This window comes from Triturus cristatus, chromosome 4_2 (assembly GCF_964204655.1).
Source record: "Triturus cristatus chromosome 4_2, aTriCri1.1, whole genome shotgun sequence".
Lineage (NCBI taxonomy): Eukaryota > Metazoa > Chordata > Amphibia > Caudata > Salamandridae > Triturus > Triturus cristatus.
Window position 1 is genome coordinate 798,933,817 of NC_140586.1, and position 10,817 is coordinate 798,944,633.

The following is a 10,817-nucleotide window of genomic DNA, read 5'->3' on the forward strand; positions in this document are numbered from 1 at the left end:
ATATAAATATTTCTCATATTATATACATTTTAACTATTTATACAAACAACTTCAAAATATTTACTAAACATACAATGACAATATTTTCACATGTCGATATTATTACTAACGATATTACTTACATCGACATATAAGTAAAAAAAAAAACGATATTTTTCACATCGATATTATCTATTTCGATATTTTGTACATTCGATATTTTTGACTCGATATTTCTGTCCCTCGATATTAAAAAGTCGATATATAGACTGCTCACCGTAAATGCACCCACTACCACAGTGGAATTCAATACAGGATTTTAGTAATTAGAATAGATCGCAAAGGTGCACCTTATGTGTTTTTCCACGGGAACGCCTACTCTGTATCTCATTATCAGCACTTTAATGCAACTAAAGCTGAGATAAATCTAACACACTATTCAGAAGCTGGTGCAAACTGCAGACATCACCAGTATTTCCGCGATAACTGCCCCAAAACTTAACACCGCGGTGGACACCACCAAATAACAGTAATAAGAACGAGAAAGAGTGACACAGCACTTAAGTAACAACCAAAAACTTTATTGAAATTTAACAAACTCAACACAAAACAACAAGGCGGAAGACTCCTGTCGGGTCCATCAATGTCCACGACACAGCCTGGAAAATAAAGCACAAAATAAGGACGTGTCTAATATGCATATCAGAGGAGTGAGACACAGAGAAAGAGAGAAGGAAACAAAATCCAGAGAGAAAGAGAGAGGGAAGGAAAGAAAGGGAGTGAGAAAGGGAGAAGGGAAAGAGAGAGAGATAGAAGGAAAGGAAGGAAGAGAGTGAGAGAGAGAGTAAAGAGAGGGAAGTGAGAGAGAGAGAGAGAGAGAGAGCGATAGACTGCCACCCCTGCGCAGCCATGGCCAAATAATTACCTGCTGCCACCGGAGTGTCTATCAGTTGGCACTCCACATGCCCATCAAAGCTCCGCGCCTGGCAGATCTCACAGATGTCACTAAGTCCTGAGTCATGAATGGCGGAGACCACATCAGCTGCTCCGCAGCCCAGCAGATCTCACACATGTCGCTGAGTCCTGAGTCATCAATGGCGGAGAACACATCAGCTTTTGGGGCCGCTAACCCTGTACAACGCAAGTCAGCGCCACGTGGTGGTAGGCTGCTGACGGCCATACAATTTAGGGTGCTACTAACCCTGTGCAATGCAAGTCAGCGCCACATGGCAGTGGGCCCCTGACGGACGTGCAGCTCAGGGTGCGACTAACCCTCTGCGCAACTCTTCATGGACTCTTCATGATTCAGACCCGTGGAGCATCCGTCCTCCAGTCACCACCGGCAATAAAGGATGTGACGTTATCGATGCATTATATTTGTGTGGTCACGTGGCCTGTGACGCATGTGCCGGATGGGTGTGGTGTGTGTGCAAACCTGCCCTCAGGGAGTGGCCGTGACATGTTGACAACTAGAGCACTGACCTGCACACCAACAGCGTGTACACCTGCGTCAGGTAGCTATCTGGGGGTGTGAAAACGTGTTTTCTCAATGGATTTTCCATAAGAAACTTTAGACAAGGCTACAGGTCAAACTGCTGAATGGAATTACGCCAAATTTGGCAGGGAGCAAGGTCTTGGTTCAGAAAGCGGGCTTTCTTGCATCAAGTGAAAATATAAAAGAAATGTCTCGGGGGCAATTTAATATACCGGAGCTCTGTTTCTGCAAGATAACGCTTTCACGCTGCCTCTGCCCAACATCACCACTTTGCAGCTATGCCATTAGAAGCCAGTCCGTCGGCTCGTAGCTCTCTACCTTTGCGAGCTAGTATGCTACTGTGCTTGTACCTCTGCAAACTACTACGCTGCTGTTCCTTTGGGAGTAGACGGCTTGTAGTACTGCATCTGTGAGTCGAGCGGATGGGCCGCAGTTGTACCTCTGTGAGTCTGGGTGCGAACTGTTCATAAATCACACTACATAAGAATTGAAAAACCATTTTGTGATTCAGTCCGTCAGCTGACATCTGTTTGAGGCATTTCTGAAAACATATTGGAGTTCTTTCTGTGAGAGATACCCCTTTCACGCTGCCTCTCCCTACATCAGCAGGTAACGCACCCTCTTCCCACATTACCAACATACCCCCAACAACCTTCTTGGGCCCGGAAGTGTCCCTGTGTGGTTGGACAAATAAGAATCTTAGTCTTGTATAGGTTTACATATGAAACATTTTATTTAAAGAAAACAACAACAAATAAAACTGAAGGGAGTCTGGTGCTGTGGTCGCTGCCACGAAGTTGGGGTCACTCACATTCAGGACTCAGGACACAATTCCACATGTGAGATTGGCTTGTGTTGAAGATAGTTAGTGGCACCACGTGTCGCCGGCTTGTGTTGAACAGGTTTTGTGGAACCTCGTGTCGCCGGCCTTGCTTACGGAAATATGCCAAACAGATCGAAGGGAGTCTGGTGCTGTGGTCACTGCCACGGACTTGGGGTCACTGCCATTCAGGACTCAGGACACAGTTGCACATGTGGGATCAGCTTCTGTTGAACAGGGTTAGTGGCACTACGTGTCGCGGCTTGTGTTGAACAGGGTTAGTGGCACCACGTGTCAAAATTTCAAATTGCGAGCTCTGTTGGCCGCAGTGTACACTGTTGTTGAGTGTTTGTTTGCACTTGAAAATGAATTTGTTGATTGTACTAAAGGTATGACTGATATAAAAAAAGTTCTTGAAGTAAGGATACTAAAAGGATATTATTTGGTTTTAGGCCTGTGATAGTTACTTGCCTAGTGGACTCTGTAATTAATGAATCAAGATTTAATTTTAATTTTGAGCCCTACTGACCACAGTGTAGGCGTATCATGAAAAGATGAAATATGTATAGAATATACTGTCGAAGTTTATGAGCCTGTGATGCTGCTTGGTGCGGATGGACCGCAGTGGGAGCTATGTCTCTTGCCTACTGCATCATCTGCAATCATGACTGTATCTGAATTGTGAGTCCTGCTGACTGCACTGTAGGCCAGAGGTAGTGGTGAGCTAGGGCCCACAGCCACATGCATAGGTTGGTGGTCGCTGCTACGGAGTTGGGGGTCACTGCCATTAAGGATTTAGGACACAGTTCCACATGTGGGATCGGCTTGTGTTGAAAAGGGTTAGTGGCACCACGTGTCGCCGGCCTTGCATATGGAAATATGCCTAAGTGATCAAAGGAAGTATGCTGCTGTGGTCGCTGCCACGGAGTTGGGGTCACTACCATTCAGGATTCAGGACACAGTTCCACCTGTGGGATCGGCTTGTGTTGAACAGGGTTAGTGGCACCACGTGTCGCTGGTCTTGCATATGGAAATATGCCTAAGTGATCAAATGAAGTATGCCGCTGTGGTCGCTGCCACGGACTTGGGGTCACTGCCGTTCAGGACTCAGGACACAGTTACACATGTGGGATCGGCTTGGGTTGAACAGGGTTAGTGGCACCATGTGTCGCCGGCCTTGCATATGAAATATGCCTAACTGATCAAAGAGAGTATGCTGCTGTGGTCGCTGCCACAGAGTTGGGGTCACTGCCGTTCAGGACTCAGGACACAGTTACACATGTGGGATCGGCTTGGGTTGAACAAGGTTAGTGCACCCCGTGTCGCCGGTCTTGCATATGGAAATATGTAAAACTGTTCAAAGGGAGTATGCTGCTGTGGTCACTGCCACGGACTTGGGGTCACTGCCATTCAGGACTCAGGACACAGTTAGACATGTGGGATCGGCTTGTGTTGAACAGGGTTAGTGGCACCACGTGTCGCCGGCCTTGCATATGAAAATATGCCTAACTGATCAAAGGGAGTATGCTGCTGTGGTCGCTGCCATGGACTTGAGGTCACTGCCATTCAGGACTCAGGACACAGTTACACATGTGGGATCGGCTTGTGTTGAACAGGGTTAGTGGCACCACCTGTCGTGCCTTGTTTTGTACAGGATTAGTAGCACCACGTGTCGCCTGCCTTGCATATGGAAATATGCCTAACTAATCAGAGGGAGTCTGGTGCTGTGGTCGCTGCCATGGACTTGGGGTCACTGCCATTCAGGACTCAGGACACAGTTACACATGTGGGATCTTTTGGCTTGTGTTTAACAGGGTTAGTGGCACCACGTGTCACCGGCTTGTTTTCAACAGGGTTAGTGGCACCATGTGTTGCGGCTTGCGTTGAATTCTGCCTGAATAAGTCCACATGGTGATGACATGTGGTGCAGTGAGTTAGTGGCACCTGAAGCATTCAGCGTGTGCGCACCCTGCGATGATGCGTGGTCCGGGCGGGCCTCACAGGTAGCAATGTCTTTACATGCTTTGAAAGAATCTTCATAGCAGTCAAAATCTCCAAGTAATTCCATTTCAGTCCTCCAAGGTTTGAAGAGTTGGAGAAGAGCTAAATAGAAAAACTCTCTCTTATCTGGAGTATCACAGCTTAATTTCCTGTGATTAATCAAACTTCCTTTGGCATTCTTTAAGAAACATCCATCAGATCCAATTACAGCATATTTCCCTTTATTTATTTTCTCTGTAACATTTTTTCTAAAACTATAATGTTGCAGTATTTCATGTTTTCCAGGTATGTACTTCTATTTGGATAGTATGCAAGGAACAGGAATTGAGTTATCTGCAACATATTGTATGTCCATATTTGCATTCCACATCTTCAAAATTACTGGATTGTAATCATTAATGTACTTTGATTCTTCTGTTCTTTTTATATTATAAGTATTTTTGGGTGATTTTCGAGTGATAGTATGCCTCACTACTGACATAAAACTGTTTACTCTTCCTTGCGATGACTTATGGTGCAGTGACTTAGTAGTACCTTTGGCGCTCAGCGTGTACGTACCCTGCGATGATGCGTTGTCTGGGAGGACCGCATTCGGAGCAATGTCTTTTGTCTATTGAATTCTGCCTCAGTAAGGCGACGTCTCGATGTCTTGTTTTGCACTGAATTAGTAGTACCTTTGGCGCTCAGTGTGTACATACCCTGCGATGATTCGTTGTCAGGGAGGGCCACATTCGGAGCAATGTCTTTTTTCTATTGAATTCTGCCTCAGTAAGATGACGTGTCGATGTCTTGTGGTGCACTGAGTTAGTAGTACCTTTGGCGATCAGCGTGTACGGACCCTGCGATGATGCGTTGTCCGGGTGGGCCGCACTCGGACCAATGTCTTTTGTCTATTGAATTCTGCCCCAGTAAGTCCACGTGGCGATGACTTGTGGTGCACTGAGTTAGTGGCATCTGAAGTACTCAGCGTGGGCGCACCCTGTGATGATGCGTGGTCCAAGAAGGCCACACTGGGAGCAATGTATCTTGCATACTGCACTGCGTCATCTGCAATCGCTACTCCATCTGAATTGTGAGGCCTGCTGTCCGCAGTGTAGATCGACGACAGTAGTTTGTACAGACATAAGTCTGCTGTGCTGTGCCACTGGGTTCGCAGGGGGCCTGTGTTGAGGAGAGCTGTGGTCATGGTGGCAGCCTCATGGCAGGGTGAGGCCCGTCGCTCTGGCACAGTCGTTGGTCTTCACAGTTCACAAGTGAACCACGCCCAGAGCCCCGGCCTATTTATTCACACTCCTACGCTGTAGTGTGGTACGTCGGACCAGCCCACTCCGGTTACCCTTATGCTTACAGGGGGGGACGATACAGCTACATGACTGAGATCATCCCTAGTGTTTGACGTAACATGGTCGGGTTCACTGTTCACAACACTACAAGCACCAGTAGTATTTGTGCACATGGAGAGGTGTGTGTTCTGCATACTGAGGTGTGTTCAGCACATCACCGCTACACTTTGCATTGTGTGCATTGTTATTCATGGGTGAATTGCTTCCTTCACATATAGTTTGTTCACACCTGTCCCAATATTCAGCTATTGTGTGGCTGAGTGGCCATGCCATTTTCAGAAAGTTCACTGTCTTGTTCTGTGCTGCCTCGGTGGTATAGGGGGGGTCTTGGGAGTGGTGGTGGGTGTTGTGGCATTCTTGGGTGTCGGAACTGCTTCATCAGTAGGTCTATGACATGTGTTGCTCTTCAGATGTGGCTCTGGGCTGGGCTCCCTTTCATACTGTATTTAGTTGTTTAATATTTAAAAAACAAGAAGACATTAAATAATAAGTAAAAAAATACAAAAACATTTTTTAGGATATTAAAGTTACAAAATATCACATTTTTTTCAAAATTACTGAGAAAAACATAGGTTTTATGAACATTATAATTGGAAATTAGCATTTAAAATACCTTTGAAATTCACTGAAAAAACCCTAGGTTTCAGGCACATTATAGTTAGAAGTTAGCATTTAAAAACCCTTAGAAATTCACAGAAAAAACCATAGGTTTCAGGGAAGTTATAGTTACTTGGACATTGGACTCATATAAAACCAGAGAAATTCGCCTGTTATAGTTAGTTGAGCTAACTATAACTCGCCCGCCCGCAATGCACTGGTGATGACGTTACATATTACATCACTCATGACATGGTCAGTGACATCATTCATGACATCACTGATGACATCACTGATGACATCATCCACGTGATAGTCTGACACACCTCCTCACACTCTCATATAACCTTTAAAACACGTACTCTAAAATACAGACTACCATTTTTGAAACTATGAAACTATAGACACACCAATAGCAGCTACTAGATACCCATCCACTGATTCCTATCTATATATTGTGAGCTAGACATACACTCATACAGTCACTCATACATGCTGTCACTCATCATTACATCAGTATAATATCCACTCACACACCTATACATACATTCACACAGTGCTACTGAATCCATAGAGTTACTCACAAATCTACTCAGTCATGCCAAAAATCAATCACACACCCACGTACTCACTTATGCAGATATATACACACCACCTGACCTATTTATACACACAACACCTCCCTTATTTATATAGATGCTATCCCATACTTACTCTCTTATACAATCACTAATACAAGTACATATTCATGTATGTAGACACTCTTGCAATCACTCTCTCTCACGTATAGTCAATTATAAACCCCAACACTCACATATACTGTCTAAAAACATATATAGTTACTCACATATATACAACTGAGACAGCAATTCACTAATCAACACACCTGTTCACACAGTCAGCTACTCATACAGCCCTTCCGAGATGCACTTTTGAATCTATACAACCAGTGAATCAGTAATTCATACATGTATGCACAAAGTAAGACACCCCTCACCCACCCACATACACACTCAGACACTTATACAGATACTCATACAATCAATCAATAACCCATATAGACACTGATGTAGCTACTCACCAACCCATGCACCTGCTTGCACACCAACTGAGAGACTAATGTAGACATTCACACAGTTTAGTCACTAACCCATGCATTCAGTAACATATGTTCAATCAGTGACTTATACAGTCAGTCATGCATCTAGTAAATAATACATTCAAGCACTTCTACATCCACTCATTCTTCAATAGACCTTGGCATTGATATATATGAAAAATATTTAAACTTTACTGAAACACACATTCACTCCATGATGTCATCAGTGATGTCATCTGTGATGTCATTTGAAATGTCATCAGTGATGTCATGAGTGATGTCACTGACCTTGTCATGAGTGATGTAATATGTGACGTCATCACCAGTGCATTGCGGGCGAGTGAGTAATAGTTAGCTCAACTAACTATAACTGGCAATTTTCTCTGGTTTTATATGAGTCCAATGTCCAAGTAACTATAGTGTCCCTGAAACCTATGGTTTTTTCAATGAATTTCTAAGGTTTTTTAAATGCTAATTTCTAAATATAACGTGCCTGAAACCTATGGTTTTTTCAGTGCAAAAAAAATAAATATATATATATATATATATATTCACTTAAAAAACCATAGGTTTCACACATGTTATAGTTAGCTGGACATTTCACTCGTAAAAAACCAATGAAATTCCCCCGTTATAGTTACTGCAGGCAACTATAACTCACGCGACCGCAATCCTCTGCTGATGACGTCAGATATTACATCACTGTATTTAGACACTTATTTACCCATGTCTTCTTCCATTAATCTTTAGCTATACATATATTACAAATATTAATTTTTCAGAAAGACACATATGTCATCAGTGATGTAATATCTGACGTCATCAGCAGAGGATTGCGGTCGCGTGAGTTATAGTTGCCTGCAGTAACTATAACGGGGGAATTTCATTGGTTTTTTACGAGTGAAATGTCCAGCTAACTATAACATGTGTGAAACCTATGGTTTTTTAAGTGAATTTGCAAGGTTTTTTAAATGCTAATTCGTAACTATAACGTGTGTGAAACCTATGGTTTTTTCAGTGAATTTGTACGGTTTTTTAAATGCTAAGTTATGTTTTTTTTTTTTCTTCAGGCTTTACACCGTGCGCGCACCGTGCGCGCTCTGTGGGCACTCGGTGCGCTTCACGCACCGAGCGCCCATGGTTCGCAGTGCGCGCAGGGTGCGCGCACCTCGCGATTTTTTTTAAAAAAAAAATTGGGTTTTTTTCCCTTGGGGGTCCTTCTGTGATCCCCTGACCAAGGCTAGGGGGTCAGGAACTGTCCACTCTGCCCCCTTTTCACGTTCTCCACCTTTGTTTTTCACCCCCTCAGACTGCGAGAGACAAAATGGCGGCCGACACTTCCTGGTTTCGACCGATTCGAATGTTTACCGACATCTAACAACCAATCAGAATTGCGCTCGCGCACGGCAGGGTGCGCGCACAGTGTGCGCACGGTGCGCGCGTATAGATATTGATATGCTTTTAAATGCTATTTTCTCAGGAAATACTGAACAGATTTACACCAGACCTACAAAAGGCACTTCCTTGACCTTATGGCTACCTCTCTGCCAAATTCCACGTACTTCTGTTCAGCCGTTCGGGCTGTAGCTGCGTCTAAAGGTCCTATGGAAAAATGCATGGGGAAAACGCGTTTTGGGACTCCCCCTTTTTCTTGGCGTCCGCTTGACGAATCACCCCGAGACTTTCAGGGTAGGAGCTGAACGGAGCGCCCCATTAGTTTTGAAAATTTAGTGAGGGTTTGTCAACCGGCGCCAAAGTTATTCAAAATAGAATTTTGAGATTTCCTATGGAAACTAGGTTATAACTATAACTATCTACTGGCGACCTCCAGTAGATAATATATATATATATATATATTACCTACTGGCGGTCGCCAGTAGGTAGTTATAGTTAGGACCCCTTTTCCATAGGAAAACCTCAACATTCTATTTTGAATAACTTTGGCGCCGGTCGATGAATCCTCGCGAATTTCTCAAAATAGGTGGGGCGCTACGCTCCGCTCCTACCCTGAAAGTCTCGGGGGGATTAGTGAAGCGGGGGCTGAGATAAAAGGGGGGTCCCAAAACGCGTTTTTCCCATGCATTTTTCCATAGGACCTTTAGAACGAGCTACAGCCCGAACGGCTGAACAGAATTACTAGAAATTTGGCAGAGAGGTAGTCCCTAGGTCAAGGAAGTGCCTTTTGTAGGTTTGGTGTAAATCTGTTCAGTAGATTCTGAGAAAATAGCCTTTAAATCAATATATATATCTGAGCCAGCTTACGGTACGCTTACCGTAAGCTTACCGTACGCGTACGGTGGCGTGCGCGAGCGCGATTCTGATTGGCTCTTAGATCTTAGTAAACATTCGAATCGGCCGAAACCAGGAAGCGGCGTCCGCCATTTTGTCTCTCGCACTGAGTGTTGTTTATCCAACAAGATGGCCAAAAACATGTTACGGGGCTGTTTTGACAACTCCCTCCCACTTAGTCATGGTGAGGTAGTCCCCAAACATCCCCCAAGGGCAAAAACGGTTTTATTTTTTTTTCGGCAATTTCGCCGATTACGCTTACCGTACGCTTACCGTAAGCGTACGGTAAAAAAAAAAAAAAAAAAAAACACTATCCACACTTCCCCCACCCCCTGTGCTTTTGGTGGCCGGAGGCCACCTAATGTACAGAGCTTATTAATAGGTAAAAAAAACTAAATTTTGGCAACATGAAATTATGAAATCGAAATAAAAAAAACACTATCCACATTGACCCCACCCCCTGTGCTTTTGGTGGCCGAAGGGCACCAAATGTACAGGGCTTATTAAAGTGGATAAAAACCGTGCACGGAACGAACTGCGTTAAGTGGGCGCGCACGCCTCGAATGGCGTAAAGTAACTTAGCATTTAAAAAACCGTACAAATTCACTGAAAAAACCATAGGTTTCACACATGTTATAGTTAGCGGAAATTTTACTGATAAAAAACCAGTGAAATTGCCCCGTTATAGTTAGTGCTGGCAACTATAACTCACGCGACCGCAATCTTCTGCTGATGACATATGTGTCTTTATGAAATAAAAATATTTGTAATATATGTATAGCTAAAAATGTATGGAAGAAGACATGGGCAAATAAGTGTCTAAATACAGTATTAGCATCAGCAGAGGATTGCGGTCGCGTGAGTTATAGTTGCCAGCACTAACTATAACGGGGCAATTTCACTGGTTTTTTATCAGTAAAATTTCCGCTAACTATAACATGTGTGAAACCTATGGTTTTTTCAGTGAATATATATATATATATATATATATATATATATATATATATATATATATATATATGCACACATACATACACACATACATACAAACATTACCTACTGGCGTATATATATAAATATTATCTACTGGCGGTCGCCAGTAGATAGTTATAGTTAGGACCGTGTTTCCATAGGAAATCTGAAAATTCTATTTTGAATAACTTTGGCGCCGGTTGACGAATCCTCGCGAAATTT